At 42.3% G+C, this 16,653-nt stretch overlaps 1 long non-coding RNA gene across 1 annotated transcript; it reads right to left on the bottom strand.

The window, feature by feature from the left end:
• Positions 1 to 4,007: 4,007 nt before the first annotated feature.
• Positions 4,008 to 4,867, bottom strand: LOC116094364. Its single transcript, XR_004120065.1, has 2 exons — positions 4,536 to 4,867; positions 4,008 to 4,215 (listed from the first exon to the last, which is right to left on the bottom strand). It is a non-coding gene; the product is annotated as an uncharacterized LOC116094364 (long non-coding RNA).
• Positions 4,868 to 16,653: the final 11,786 nt, after the last annotated feature.

Genomic DNA, 16,653 nt, shown 5'->3' with positions numbered 1-16,653 from the left:
GAGGAAGGGTGGATCCAGGAAGAGTATATGTGGGGGGTGGGGAGGGGATGAAGACAAACACAAGTGTCCCTGGAGTACCACAGCTAAAAAGGAACTTACAACAACAAATACAAAACGTAATAAGTACTTATTACTATACGTTGTAGAAGATTATCTGTGTCCTCTCTCCTGTGGATCCTGTGACTCTCACTAAGACCTCCACAAAAGTCGACTTGAGAATGAAAGGAAAAGAATGAAGCCATGCAGGGGTCTATGTCCATGTCTGTGAGGGCAGAAAATTACAACCAGGACAGCTTGGTTGAGAAGTCTGCTGCTGTCTGGCTGACATCGTATATTGAGAAAGTGAAAAGAGACAAAGAGTCCTGGTGAAGGAACAGGATAATCTTATGAGGGGCTGTGAGAGCAATCGAAAATATTACACAACTTCTCTTAGTGCAAATGGGCAACAGTTAAAAAGATTTGAAAAGAGGAATGACATCATCGGGTTATAATTTGAAATCACTACTTTGGCAGCAATTAAGAGAATGGGCTGAGGAGGCAATGGAAAGACAGAAGGGAAGTGAGAAGCCTTGTAGCCATCTAGGAGAGAAGCCAGCTGTGTGAACTGGTGAGCCGTGGAGACAGAGAGGAAGAGAGGGACACGCCATGTAGACACTTGGAAAAGCTAGCACTAAAAGGTCTCCCTTGGTTAAATGTGAACCAGTGTTCTGATGTTCCTAGACTGAGGGGTTACTGAGATGTGCACGTTCTCACTGATGGTGGAGTTCTCGCCTACTGTGTGCAGGCCCTCGGGCCCAGGGTTCGAGCTCCAGGACCAGAGAAGTAAAATTGTGTAAAATACACAATATACGAAATGATATCGTATTCAATATCATATGTACAGAGAGAAGGAATTATGAGCAAAACATTCTGGCTTTTTCGAACCAAGGAACTCCGTGTGTTGCAGCTCTCCATGTTCAGGCAAGAAAATTTGGGGAACCTAGGGTGAGTTCACTCACCATTCAGGCACTGGGGTTCGGAGTAAGGGCAGCATGCAGTTTCTGACTTGAGAGGGAAGGCATTCTTGAGATGAGAAGGCGGAAGCAGGTTCGGATACAAACGGGAAGAGGATCTGAAGTCCAATTTTAGTCATGTTTGGTATCAGCAGCCTCCAGGATACAGAAGACTGAAGAAATATCCTTTTTATCTTAACATTTCAAGTATTCAAGAGCTAGCTTTAAAATGTAGTTTAGAAAGTTACTAGATTGCAAGGCTATGTATATGAACGGATAAGATTTCCCTGGGGTAATTTATATAGAGAATGGAGAGTCGGGGGTGGAGGGAGGAAGAATCAACCCTGGGAAACACCAATATTTACAACATACATAAAGTTTCTGAGAACAGTTATAATAGCAAGAGAAAGAAAAACAAGAAAAACCACCAAGAGAGTGCATAGTTAGAAAGTCAGGGCAAGACAATGTTTGAAGAAGCAAGCTGGGGTCAGAGTCCAGTGCTATAGACAGATCAAGTAAGATAAAGAAGCTGAAAATTATCCTTTGGATTTAACAGCAAAGGGAGTCACTATTGATCTTTGTAAAGGCAGTTTTAGGAAAATGGTAGAAAGAAGCCAGAGTGAACAATGAAAGCATGTAAGAAAACAAAGATAAAGAAAAGATTTTTTTTTCTTTCTCACTAAGTTTCAAAGGAAAGTAGACAAAGAGAGATATGGGACTGAGGAAAAACATTTTATGATAGATATATTAGCCCAAGTCCTCAAGGAAATGGAGCCTGGAGAAGGATTTGGTTGTTTCTTTCTATCTGTGAGATGGAGCCCGGGAAAGAGAGTGAAAGAGGAGAAAAAAATTATGAAACGAGCCAAGCAGTAAGAGAGGTGCTCACCCTCTGGTGCTCCTCACAAGCAAGCTTGCAGGGCAGGTGCTCCTCGCTGCAGTGGAAGGCCTTTATAAGGAGAGCTGGGGCCTGGGGGTGCAGCTTAGTTGGTTGAGTGTTTGCATAATACACATAAGGCCTTGGGTTCCATACCCGGCAGTTCATAAAGCAGGCATGATGGTGCATGTCTGCAATCCCAGCCCTCAGATTATGGGAGACAAGAGGGTCAGAAGCTCCTGAACATTTGGGGTATTTGACAGTTGGTCTCAAAAAAATTAAGTGAACATGTGAGTGAGTGTGTGTGTGTGTGATATAGATAGATTGAGATAGATATGTAGATAGATAGATAGATAGATAGATAGATAGATAGATAGATATCACCTCTAATAGTTTGCATATGGAAAATGGATTGAAAAGTTGCTATGGGGCAGCAGGGTAAAGCTGGCCCTGGTTGGAGGGAGGGATTCTAGTGAGTCACCCTGAGAGCATGAGGCCCCAAGTGTGTGAGAGCAGAAGAGCAGGCAGGCTGACCAGCTCAGATACCTCTCAGGCTCAATTCTAGGGCTTTGAATTTGTCTACCCCAATATCTACCCCATCTGCTGGAACACATGAAGGGGCTGGTCCTACAGATCCCAAACTACAGGATCTCCATGACACAAAGCCACAACAGGATATCCAACAAGAGTCCCACTGAGGTTCCAGTATTGAGAGAGTAGCGGAAGCCAGAGGCCTCATACCAGACAAATGAGTCATTACAATGGACATATGCTAGGCTATGCTTCCTATCCTGTCCTACTGTTTGAGGCTTAGCTCATGAGCAATCGTGAGTAATCTTATTTTTGCAGGTTCTATCTTCTAGCAATTGTCAGGAAGTCAGAGTCCACAGTTATGTCAACCCCATGGTGACAGTGTACACATCTCTCCTGCCAGATCATGTCCTGGTCTGTCAGTGCTTCTTTAGCACCTCTGAATGCATTCAGATTCAGCAGCCAGTTCCAGAAATCCCAAAGTCAGTTCAGAAGGCTTGTACTTAAACTTCTGTCCCTCTAAAGACACTCTTAACACAAATACTAACCTATATTAGTCAAAATTGTCTAGAGAAAGAAACTAACAGAATGGTATATGTATGTATGGATACATATATGTGTAGATGTGTACATATAAATGTATACATATATATATATATATGTATATATACATATGATGTATGTGTATATGTTTGAATATAAATATATGTATATATGTGTTTGAATACAAGAACTGGGAAAACTGACTTCCCAGGAAGTTTTCACTCACTTGAGAATCAATATTTTTGTTGTATTTGAGACTCAAACTGATTGAGTGAAGGTATTCTACATTAAAAGGTATAATCTGTTTCATACTGGTTACTAAAAAAAGTCAGTCTTACTTTAAAATACCCTTATAGAAATTCCCACCATGATGTTTAGATAAATAGATACATACATACATACATACATACATAAATACATACATACATACATACTTTATTGCCAGTTCAGGCTCACATATAAAATGAACCATCACAGAAAGTCCAAATAGAATGGCCTAATGATCTTAACACACTACAGCTAAATTGTCCAGGTTGTTCCCATTTCAGATATACCTGCGACCATACAAAGCATGAGGGAAAGATTCCTCTGATAGACTCTGTGGCAAGTACAGGAAAGACATAAGTACATGAAAATGTATAAATGAAATCAAACAAACAGAAGAAGATAAAATTTAAAAATGAGTAAAATATATTTAGCCATAATAGAACAGATGTGAACTATAAGTGCTATAAATAGCTAATGGTTGATTTGAATCTCTAATTCTACACATTGGCTTTGAATTTACAATAAAAAAGTTAGAAACCTTGATGTGATAAAGGTTTATCACTTTTCATACCTGTACCACTCTGGTGGAAGCATTGATAAGAAGGGAGATTGTGCCTGTCTGGGTGCAAGGTATCCTCAAAATCTCTGTACCTTCCTCTCAGAGAAAGTAAAATTTCTCTAAAAAATAAAGTCTTTAAAAATGACAGTGTATAAAAAATGTCTAAGCTGAGGGAGGACCTTGAGTGATTGGCTTACCTCGCCCTATTTTAGACAGCATCACAATAATGTCATCCAGGCAGATGAAGAGCTATGTTATTTTGAAAACCTCCGGTGGAAAAGATTCTGTGACCTCCCCAACATTAACAACTCTCGCTGACAGAAAATTCTTCCATTTATAATCTAAGTCTCTCGTGCTGCGGTTAAATCAGTTTCCACTCTGCAGAGCGGAGTCGATGCTGAGAACAGCTGGTCTTCGGTCTCTATGTAGAAACTCTTCATTTGCTGCTCCTGGAATGAAATCAGAATTTTCTGTGTAGTTTTGATTTAGCCTTTAACTTATATCCTTGCCCAAGCTGGTTAACCCTGGTTCGGTGACCTCCCGATAAATTCACTCACACCCTCGTGTGTACGCTCACATCGCTTTGTAAGTCTCTCCATCAGAGCGGGATCGTAATTTAAAGTAATTACATGAATGCAGGACCATCTCCCTACACTTCCTCCTTCTGTCTTATCTGTGTGTCTATCTCTATCCCTGACAGGTAATAGGTCCCAATAAATGATTGTCAAATGAAAGAAAGAATGAAATGGCGTCTAGATAAACTACTTACTTTATCCATGTAGTCAGGGTTGTGGCTCTGTCACTTAGGTTTCTTACAAGAATAAATAACAACTCTACTTGTTTGAGTGAAGAGGGAGAATGCATTTGAAGATTTCTGGAATATCTGAGAGACTCTAAGGGAAAATTAACCAAAGTTCAGGGAAGTTGGGGCCCTGATATTTTCTCCTCGGGAGGTGAGAGCTTCTTTCCCAACTTCTGAAATGTGCCTCAGCTACCAGCCTGCCCAATATGCAGTCTTCTTTCAACAGGTCTTGTCCATAAGAGTGACAAACTGATTGGCCCATTTCAGGTCAGGTGACAGTTCTGAACCAATTAGCCTAGGTCGTAGGGGCTAACACGGAAATGGCTGTCAGGCCAAAGACTGGAAGAGAACAATGTTACACATGTTGACTCTCCTTACCGAAGAGAAACCAAACACTGGAGAGCTACCAAACAGTTTGCACACCACAAAGAACAGCTGACCCCTGGGGTATATGACTGCTGAGTTCTTATGAGGATGTCCTTGAACCATCTGAAAGAACTATGGAAGGAGAAGGGTATTCATTCAACTTTTGGGTGAGAGTGTTTTCCCCTCTGACTTTATTGCTTGACTATTTCTCTTTAGGTTCTCTGGTACAAAGACTTAAGAATATAAAAGCTTGTCTAGCTGAGCTGAAGTGTAAATTTCCTTTGAACTACGGATCAATGCTTGAGCTAATGACAAATATTATCACAAGATTTGTGGCAGTCGGAGAAATCTCCCTTTTGGAAATCCAGCACGCTTCATATGTCATTGACCTGGTAGCAGAAACACACCTGAAATGCTAAATGTAAGAAGCAGAAAGGAAATGGGATGCGCAAGTCCCAAGCCCCTTACCGATGCTCGGGATGATTGCCTCGTGAGGGCACAAGCCATTATAATACTGGAAAGAGAGAAAAATGATGAAACTTTCAAAGAAAAATAAATCCAACCGACTTTGAGTGAAGCCAAACTCTTTCATGGCTCTCATTCCACCTTGGAATTGAGTTAAGTCACTTACAATGGATTAAAAATGGCCACCAAAAGTTATTTGCTCCTCTTCCTACTAAGAGCAGTAATTGATTTCACCTGCCCTGACCTGGGCTGACATTGAGATTTTGTCTGGCTAAAAATGGATGTAATGCTCTGGGAATGAAAGCTTAGACCTTGTGTGAAAAAAAAAAAAAAGGATAAGAAACCATGTGAAGCCCCTTAAATTTAGAAGCGTTTAGTGTATCAAAGCAGGTAAGATATACACTATCTAATTCAGCAGCCTACTGCTTTTTATTTGGTTCCATTTAAGAAAAAAAAAAAAGTTTGGGGTCTGGGAAGGAGCTGTGTGAATGAGAGCATTTGCTATACAAGCATGGAGACCTGAGGCCTAATACCCAGTACACAGTAAAATCTGAGGGTAGCCACGCAGGCCCTATAAATCCAACACCATGGGGGTCAAACACGGCAAGACTGTTGGGGCTAGACAGCTGTCACCCATTGTTGCAAATGATTTTAATAACTCTATTACTTCTTCATATGAGCCAACCAACCCCTCCCCCCAAAACCAAGACATAGTTCTATCGATTTATTTCATCAACTTAGCAAAGTACTGGGCAATTATCCCTAATCTATTTTTCTGTATGCTATGTGAGTACACTGTTGCTGTCTTCAGTCATACCAGAAGAGGGTGTCGGATCCCATTACAGGTGGTTGAGCCAATATATGGTTGCTGGGAATTGAACTCAGGACCTCCAGAAGAGCAGCAAGTGCTCTTAACCACTGAGCTATCTCTCAAGCCCCTATTTTCCTATATGGTAGACGGGCTAATTCCCAGCTGTGCTCCCCAAGTCACTTGCTGTTTGAATCTCGCCTGGGCCTTTTGGTCCGTCAGCCTGTCCACAGGAAGCCCTTCTCCTGGCCACATGCTCATGGCCTATTTCTTCTCATGGCAGCTTCCTTCTCTCTTCTTCTTCCTTCTCCCTCTTCTGATTATTAGGGAGTTGGCTGGGGCATACTAAGAACTAATAGGGTTATTGATATCATTTACAACAGTCATCTTAGTTCCAGTGAGAGGCTCCGTCACAGAGAACAAGGCAGAGAATGATGGAGTGGGATACCCAAATTCCTTCTCAGCCCTCTTCACATGTTCACTAGCACACACAAGTATGCATATACTACACACATGTACCATACACTATACACATGTACGAGTACATGCCCAAAGCAAATATTTCTAAGGAGTATAGGAAATCTATGTATAGATACACAGACATAGATATAAATACGTACCGTCAGATTTATAGGCATGGTAAGTTTGATGTTTTGACATTTTGGACTAATATCCATACCTAGAATTTGGCAAAACCAGGACTGTTCTTCCACAAGATAAGACATTCAAGTGGTTTATAGGATCTTTAAAATGTAAGACCATTTTCCAAATTCTCACTTCTCTTTTTTTTTTTTTTTTTTTTTTTTTTTTTTTTTTTTTTGCATCATTTACTGAGAGAATTAAACTGATGTTTCATGTTTCCAGTTCTGTTCTCCTGAGTGAGTTCACTGAGAGTTAACTGGGTAGTTGAAATCTATGGACCATCTCCCCGGATGGGAGACTTGGCTCTGCTCCACTTCATCTTCCTGACTTCCTGATTTGCAGATCTGTCACCAGTCCTGCTGTGAGATCTTCTTTATTCTGTGTTCCTTTTATCTTTACCCAGAGACTTTCAAGAATCCGTCTTTGTTCCTTCCATCTCCATAGTTACTTTGGTATTTGAATATTTTCCTATGTCTCCTCCTGCTACTGAGGAGTTTATGGATGCTTAGTTTGCATAGAGAATGAGGACTGGGATGCTTAATAATTAGCGCAGAAGGCGGCCTGCAGATTCCCACTGCACCCCATATCATATGCCCTTCTGTACTCATTATTTTTACTGTTTTTGGTAACGTTCTGTTTCTCAAAGACTAAATGAGTCACAGTCTCTTGCCTTGAAAAATCATATTCATTTTGTATAGCTCCGTTGCTTATTTATTTTTAATCTAATACCTTTATTGTTCCTTTGTCAGGTTCCGGTTTCTGATTTTCGTTTCTCCCATGATAATTGTTCAGTTTTCTATATGCCATTTACTCTACTCTCTCCCCTCATAGTCTAGCCTGTCTTCTTACCTCTGAAAGGAGATTGTAAGCACCCTGATAAACATGGGGGCGGTGGGGAGTGGGGGGACCTAAAACTACATTTTTTTTTTTGGAACACAAGCTAAAACACATTAAAATTTTCTTCGATCCTTAGTATTTCTCTACAAAGCAGCACACCCTGGATCCAGCTGCCTCTATTCACATTCAGCACCTGCCATACAAAAGCAAGTAATGATGCCCTGAGATGAAGGGAGTGGGAGGCGGACTTCATGGGGAAAGTGGGACACTATTGACTAAACACATCCAAAGGAAATGCCTCCCATCCTTTTTATATAAAGTTTACATGGGGGGCGAGGGGATGGGGATAAAGCCACACATTTGATTCCATTCATCGGAAAGCATTTAGCTGAGCACCTTGGTAAGAGCATTGACATCTGCATGCTTTAACTTCCACTGTGTTTACATCAACCATATGGGAGCAAGATGTCAGACAATAAACAAGTTATTGATGGGAGAGATTATAGGTAAAAAATGGTATTTGTATATTGTCTGTAAGCAAATGGTGTCTCAAAGAAGTTGAAAGTCCTGCCCAATCTGACCGGCCTGGTTTCTGGATCCCACACTCCTCTACATCAAATTGCCTTCTTCTGGAATTCCTCTCCAAGGCCAAGGGGTGTTATATACAAAAGTCCCTATCTTGGAAGGATTTACAAGTCTTTGATGGAGAGTTGATGACATAGCTCAGTTGGTAGAGTCCTTGCCTGGTATGTGCCAGGGCCTGGGTTCTATCTCCAGAACCAGAAAACAAATTAGTTATGGAGACAAGCAAGACACATAAAAGCAAATCAGAAGATGATGGCGGCAGTTGGTAACATTCAGAGTGCTGCTGTGTGCCAGGCATTGCTTCCCACACAATGACTCATTCAGCCCTCTCAGCTGTCTTCTGAGATGGGCATTATTCTTAGCCTTGATGCAGAGATGAAACCACGCAGGCACAGAGAGATTTAGCTGCTTGGCTGCAGCCACCGAGCTAGGAAGTGGTGGACTTCAAATGATCTGAATTCAAGTTTGAAGTCAGCTGCTGGCCCCTCTGCCTGTGTTGGGTAACTGTGTTGTGTCCTACTACTTCTCTGGAAAACAGTGTGTGGGAGACAGAGCATGTTCACCACCTAAGGAGTAGGTTGGAGTGTCCGGAAAATTTGTGTGAGGGTCAGAGTGGGAGGGAGAAACATTTGTCTCTCATGTAAAAAAAAAAATAATACAGAACAGAAATATGAGGTAAGATCTATCCAACTGGAAGGTGGTGCTAAGACGACAGGAATGAGGAAATGAGGAAAAAGGAACTTTTCTTGGTGTTGTCAGGACCCTGCCAATGAACCAGGCTAAGTGTGGCCAAGGATGTCCTGAGGTGGCTTTGTGGGATCAAGTCGGATGTGTTAGATGCAAATTAAAGTACCGCTCATCTACAAAGAAATCTAAGTCTGCACCCAGAAGGGAACGAGGAAAAACCCCAAAGGCTATTTTTGGTAAGGGGCTAAAGTTTTCAAAAATTTTTCCTGTTATAAACAGAACAGTTTGAGGAGGGGACGATGTCAAACTTAAAAGCAGTTAGCAATGATCAAAATCAAGAGAAGTCTGAGGTCCTGTGGGGAATCCAAAGGCTGTAAGCAGTATTCTCTGAGGGGGGAGGTGGTTCACGGGCTGGGGGGGATGAGGATCACATGGGAGGGGGCACCTCAGGGGCTTCAGTAACTATCAAAACTGGGAAAATGAGAGATTTCAGAGCTGATGCAAAGCCTCCAAGTTTATGAAAAAAAAATGATAACATTTTCAGAGAGAGGCAGGAAAGCTAACAGGAGACACACTCAGCGTTTGTGGCGCTGAATAGAGCACTGTGTGGCGCAAGTTGAAGCATCATGAGTTGATCAACAAGTATTTGTTGAATACCTATCTGGTGTTAAGGCAATGTGCTAGAGCCCGGGAGGGGACAGTGACAAGGCAGAAGGTCTCTCACAGAGCCTGGGGTCTCACATTATGCAGATGTGAAGAAAGCCAGTTGAAAGGAGATGGTAGGAGGGACTTACCTCCAGGACTGCTAATCTCTCCCTCCCTCCTTTCCTATGTAACAACTTTCTAAGAGATTTGGTTATTTCAATTTAGGGTCTCACCTCAACAAAAGAATTACTATGCACAATGGCTTTTTTGCATAGAATTTAAAAGGAAAAAAAAATCCCAATTTAGGGACCCTAAAATGGCAGAGAAAGATTGAAGGCAATCATTGATTTGAGCTTATTAATGATAAGGATTATGGGGCTGGAGAGATGGTTCAATGGTTAAGAGCACTGGCTGTTCTACCAGAGGTCCTGAGTTCAATTCCCAGCACCCACATGGTGGTTTAAGACCATCTATAAAGGGTTCTGATGTCCTCTTCTGACAGGCATGTGTACATGCAGTCGAGCACTCACAGATAAAACAAATACATTAAAAAAAAATGATAAGGATTATTAGAGTCCAAGGCCACAGCCAGAGTACACTATCAAAAAAAGAAAAAGTGTTTTTGAACAATTTCTTCACTAGTGGGTAAGCTGAAGAGTGTCAGCTCTCAGTACTGACCACAAACCCCTGGGCTAGTGACAACTATTTACAACTCATATGTGCACACGTCACTGAGCTTCAGGCCTACCTCCAGGGCATATAAACCAGTGGTGGCTGCTTTTATTATATAGGTAAGAGGTGCCCACGGCTGTTTGAAGTCCATGACCTATTTTGTGTGACCTGTGAAGGAGGCTTTTAAAGTCTTGAGACCACATTTAATGTTCAGGTTTGGATGGAATTCAGAGGTTACTAGAGTTTCCCACTGCTGTTGAAATACCAGCTTGGGTATGCTTTGGTGCCTGGCCATATTTTAGTGTGATAGTTGTTGAGTCCTTTACTGGGCCACAATGAACAATCTAATATTTCAGCAGCCTGTAGAAAAATTTGGAGCCTACGTGTCTGAGTTCAAGGAAAATGGGACCTGTCTCCTTCAGATACAGTTCAGAACAATCTCGTGAGGACACTTACCCTGGGGAGGTTCAGCAGAAGAGCCTATGTACAGCAGGAAACAGACCAAAGAACTATGGCTGCGCTAGCTAGCTAAGGAGCTATACTAGAGGGAGGCTCTGGCAAGAGACACTTGAACTAACACTTCAGGCAAGGAATTCAGATTTTTCTGAAATTCAACTTCCTAAAGTTGTAAACTGAAATGACTAGGCAACCAGCAATTCCACTACTGGATATAATCAAAGGAAATGAAATCAGAATATCAAAGAGATACCTGGGTCCCCTTGTTGTGCTTCTTCATTTTGTCAACCTGACAAAAATTGAGTTATCAGGAAGGGGAATGTCAGTTGAAGAGGGGCCTTCATCAGAGTAGCTGGTTGGCGAGTCTATGGGGTATCCGCCTCCCACCCTCCCGATTTTTTTTTATTTTTTACTTTTTGAGACAAGGTTTCTCTGTGTATCCCTGGCTGTGGTGGAACTACCTGTGCAGAGCAAGCTGCCCTTGAACCCAGAGATACGCCTGCCTCTGCTTTTCAAGTGCTGGGATTAAAGGCTTGTACCACCACACCCAGCTGACATTCTCTTGATTAATGATTGTTATGTAAGGGCCCAGCCCACTGTGGGCGTGCCACTTCTGGACGGGAGGTTCTGGATTGTACGTGAAAGCCAACTGAGCGAACCTTGGGGAGCCAAGCCTATAGCCGAGGTCCTCCGTGGTTCTGCTTAAGTCCCTGCCTCCAGGTTCCTGCCTTGAGTTTCTGCCCTGATATCCCTGATGAACTATTACCCAGAACTAAAAGTTGAAAATGAACCCTTTACTTTCCAAGTTGCTTTAGGTCAGTGTTCCTCACAGCAAAAGAAAACAAAGTAAGACATTTAGTCTCTGCAGTCAAGATATGGAATCAACCTGAGTGCCCATTCATGGATGGTTGAAAGGAGAAAATAACACACACACACGCGCGCACACACACACACACACACACACACACACTGAAAGGCTTGATGTCACTTGCAATAACATGATGACCCAGGAACATGATGTTAAGTGAAATAACCCAGGCACAGAGAAATACCAAATGGTCTCATATATGGAATGTAAAAAAAATCGATCTCATGGAAGAAAAAAAAAAACAGATTTGGAAGCTGAAGTTGCAGGAGTAAAAGTCTAAAATTGTGCTCTAAGGATCCAAATTTTCTATTAGATAGGAGGTTAAGTTCAAAACACTTCCTATACAATATGGTGGCTACGGTTAGCAGCAATGTAGTATGTTCTTAAAAATGACTACAAGAGTAGGTTTTACGGGCTGTTAGCAGGAAATAAATGAGGAATTATAGGCAATACTTGTATGTATGGCCAGCTTGTTTTAGCCATCCCCATAAGTTATACATGTGCTGAAACACACATTATAGTTGGCAAACCAAAGCAGGGCAGTGGTGGTGCACGCCTTTAGTCCCAGCACTTGGGAGGCAGAGGCAGGCAGATTTCTGAGTTTGAGGCCAGCCTGGTCCACAGAGTGAGTTCCAGGACAGCTAGGGCTATACAGAGAAACCCTGTCTCGAAACCCCCCGCCCCCCAAAAAAAAGCAAACCAGTAAAATATATAATTTTGTCTGTTTTCAAGAAACTGATGGAAAGCTCGTACGGTGCCGTGTACCTCTAACCACAGCATTTGGAGGCTAACCGAAGAGGGTTGAACTCAACTAAAGTTAAAGCTAGCCATGGGAAGATACTGTCTCAACAAAATCACAACAAAATGATATTATAAATTAAAATATTGGTACAGGGCCTAGAATTTAGCAACCAACTTTAGTAGCAAAGTAAATGAAAGTAACTACATGCTAAGGCAAACAGTCTTCAGATACAAACACAAGTTGGGATTGTCACAAATTTTTGCATACATATTTATTAAGCATCTCCTATGGACCTAGTTCTGTGTAGAGTGTCATAAATATAAATGAATAATCTGGATATGGGTGTGCTCTCGGTATGCCTCTACTCTCAGCACTAAGGCACCTGAGGCAGGATGATTGTGAGTTCAAGACCAGACCTGCCTACACAGGACAAATGTAGCTCCTAGCCTTCCTTGAGGGATTCCCTGCAAAAAAACGAGAAGGTATTAATAGGAAAAAAAGAGTTTCAGAAGTGGATGATGCATCTGAGAAGAAAAGTTTGGAAGTAAATGACTGGGAAGAAGCAAAGAAAATTTAAGATCAAGGCAAGAAAAAAATGTGTAGTAAATGTCATTAAGAGGTGGAGGGGGAAGAAGCCACCCTGTCCTTAAATATTTGTAAATTTGGATCCAGCAGTTCATACTCCACGGGATAACGAGGATGTACATATAATGTTAGAACATCTAATAACTTACTGCATAGCAGGCACTGTTCTAAGTTCTTGACACTGATTAGTTCATTTAATTTACAGGACAATACTGGAGACAGATTCTCAGATTTCTCTTCTTCAAAGAAACAAAGGCTCACAAAGGGCCAGGATCTTCCTTCCCAATACTGGTCGACCATTAATTGGTAGAGCTAATTTTAGAATGAGGCAGCATGGTCGATATACTGAATTATTTCATGATCTGATTAAAAGAATCTGTAACAAGTGGTCAGAAGAGAGACACCCAAGTGCCCACTATGTTGAGCAAATATGTGATGGAGAGATGGGAAAGATGGAGTATGTGGTAGAGAGATGGAGAGAAGGTGAAGCTGAGAATTTTACACACTGTGAAGAAAGGCGGAGCTGCAGAGTCAATGGAAGTGAAGAGCTGGTGGATATGGGGAGCCTGCACAATCTCCTGAGTCCAGTCTGCTGCCAAGGGCCAAGGATGAGCCCATGGCTCTACTGTAGCTACAGTCTATGATGATACATCTGTGACCCATGATGCCTCCAAAGACCATCTGATGCTGAGGGTCTAGGCTCCTGCCTGAGTCCATTTTGATGTCTGGGGGCAGGGGGATGGGATGAGGCGTGTGATACTGATATTGGAGGCCAAACTGACCTGCGTGGCCTATGCTGCCACTGGAAGCCATGGTAATGCCTTGGCCCAGGCTGCCACTGAGGTCATCCCTGGGTTTGTAGTCTTGCTACACCTGGGGTCTGTATTGCTGTGTGGATGTCTATGGTCTAGGATGCCACATGTGGATGTCTGAGGGCCATGCTGCTGTTGGGAGAACATGCTGGTCTGAGTGGTCTGTGCTTTCATCTAAGGCCATGGGGACATCAAGACTCATGCTTCCACAGGGGTCATGTCTGGGTCCGCCATCCTATCGAAGCTGGGGTCTGTGCTGGTATCTGAGGCTCTTGTTACTACCAAAGGCCATGCAGATATCTCTGGTCTGAGGCCACGTTGGTGTCTGAGCACTGTGCTGAGCTGGCCCCACCCCTCTTTGAGCTGGCCCCACCCCTCTTTGGCCGCTATGTTCGGGAGAGTTGGCCTCAGCCCTTGACAACTGCAGCACTCCAGAGAGCTGGTACCCCCTTTCATCCTCTGTGAGGTGGCACGGGTGAGGGGGAGATATGCCTTGGCCCTCTTGCCCTTTGCTGCCTGTAAGAGCTGGGCCTCAGGGTCATGAGATGGGGAGAGCTGGCCCTGCAGCTCACCTGCTACAGCACTCCACTCAGGAGAATGGTCATGCGCCATGCCTGGGCAGTACAACAGAGCTGGCCTTGGTGGCAAGAGCGTGAGAGAGTCAGGCCTGAGGGTGTGAACACAGAAGATCTAGCCTGCTGCTTGCCAGCTATGACATTGGCTGAGCTAGCCAGGGAAGTGCTGAACAGCAGGCCCTACTGGTATGGGTGCAGGCTAGCTGGCATAATGACCAACTCACTTACTGTCCAGGCCCAGATCAAGGGCTTTGAGTTGGCCCGATCCATCTACTCCATCTATGAACTGCTGGAATGCATTATGGGGACATCCTTTGGATCCAGGATGCAGGATCTCCATGACACAGGGCAACAGCAGGACAATCAAGAGGGGTCCTTGAACGGGATCCAGTATTGGTACTGATAGTGTAGCAGCAGAAGCCAGAATCCTTGAATCAAGATCAATGACTCATACGATGAGCATTTGCAAGAAAAAAAAAAAGTGTGGACAAGAGAGTATATACTGTGTGACACACTGTTACACGCTACAGCTTTCGCTACCAGATTTTTTTGTTATTTTTTTTTCTTTTAGAGAGAAGGTTGCAAGGGCAGAGGGTGGATACAACGGGAAGGGGAGATGAGTGGGATTGGGGTGCATGATATGAAATTCACCAAGAAGAGAGCGCTTCGATGAGGAAGAAAGAGAGCTCCAGCAGCTTCCTTATAGACACCTGGCTGCTTCAGTAATTCAATTACTAATCCAATCAACACGAAAACAAAAGGCACACATAAAATAAGTCTGTGGTGAACGTGGTGGACACCCATCTGTGCCAGTTCAACTGTTCGTCATGTCCTATCTAACTCAGCCCCACAGCTCTGGGAGTACCCAACATACACAGGACACCGCTAAAAGGTGCTAGCCAGAATCTAGATTCAAGTAGCCTGGCTGGCCTACAGTCCCTGGTTACTGACAATAGTTTGCTATATTTAGTTAAGTGAGTAATCTTTATTTGTTAAGTGAGTAATCTTTATTTGTAAGTATCTTTCTATGACAGATATTTAATATGAAACTCTGAGCCTTTTTTCAGTTGTTATTAAAGACTGAGTAAAAAAAAAAAAAAGTAGAAGTTTTGACCTCTCTATTAACATTTCATTCCTGCAGGAAGGCTCTAAACTTTCCTGTTTTTAGTATGACCTATAAGTGTATAGAGAACACATGCACACACGAACAAGCACACATATAAACACACACATACACACATGTACTCATACACACAGACACAAACATACACACATACACACATGCACTCATATACATACACACATGCACTCATATATGCACACACAGATACAAACACACACACATACACACACGCACACACACATACACACATGCACTCATACATGCACACACAGACACAGACACACACAAAGACACACAAACACAGACACAAACACACACATATACACATGCACTCATATATACACACACAGACACACACATACACACATGCACACACATGCACACACACATACACACATGCACACACATGCACACACACATACACACATGCACTCATACACACACACACAGACACAGACATACACACATGCACACACATGCACACACACATACACACATGCATTCATATACACACACACAGACACACACATACACACATGCACACACATGCACACACACATACACACATGCACTCATACACACACACACACACACACACAAACCCACACTCTAGCTATCACTTTGAAGCTTGTTCCTAGGCTCAGGAGGGAAATGGTTATTTCAAACTTGAGTTTGTGCAAATATATCCTTAAGTGTATTTAAATTCACTCAGTGATATTTCCTTTTACATGGGAATAATTTTCTGTTGAATTAAGAGACACAATAAATCTATTAAATACCTTTTTTTCTACTTAATAAAAACAAAATCTTTAACATGAAAAAGCTGAAATCATATAATGGTTTACCACTAGATGGAGCAACTAAATTTAAAATTTTTTTCACTTGTAACAAAACTTTGAATTTTGTTCTGATTTTAGGTTACTTGTTTATGTTTTTATAACTACACTTTTTTCTTTCTTTATAAGATGCTTGGAAGGATTCAAAATTTCTAGTAGAAAAATATAATAAAAATAACATCGCAGTCTGTACATTGATACCTGGGAGCTTAAGGCTTTGCGAGATGAAAGGAACTTTAAAAAAAAAATAGAATCAGAGAGAAATTGGAGCTCAAAATGTAACAAAATTTAAAAAAAAAAAATCACCTTAGCAGGGCAGTGGTGCTGCATGCCTTTAATCCCAGCACTTGGGAGGCAGAGGCAGGCAGATTTCTGAGTTTG

Source organism: Mastomys coucha, unplaced genomic scaffold, assembly GCF_008632895.1.
Source record: "Mastomys coucha isolate ucsf_1 unplaced genomic scaffold, UCSF_Mcou_1 pScaffold16, whole genome shotgun sequence".
Lineage (NCBI taxonomy): Eukaryota > Metazoa > Chordata > Mammalia > Rodentia > Muridae > Mastomys > Mastomys coucha.
This window is presented reverse-complemented; position numbering and strand designations above follow the sequence as displayed.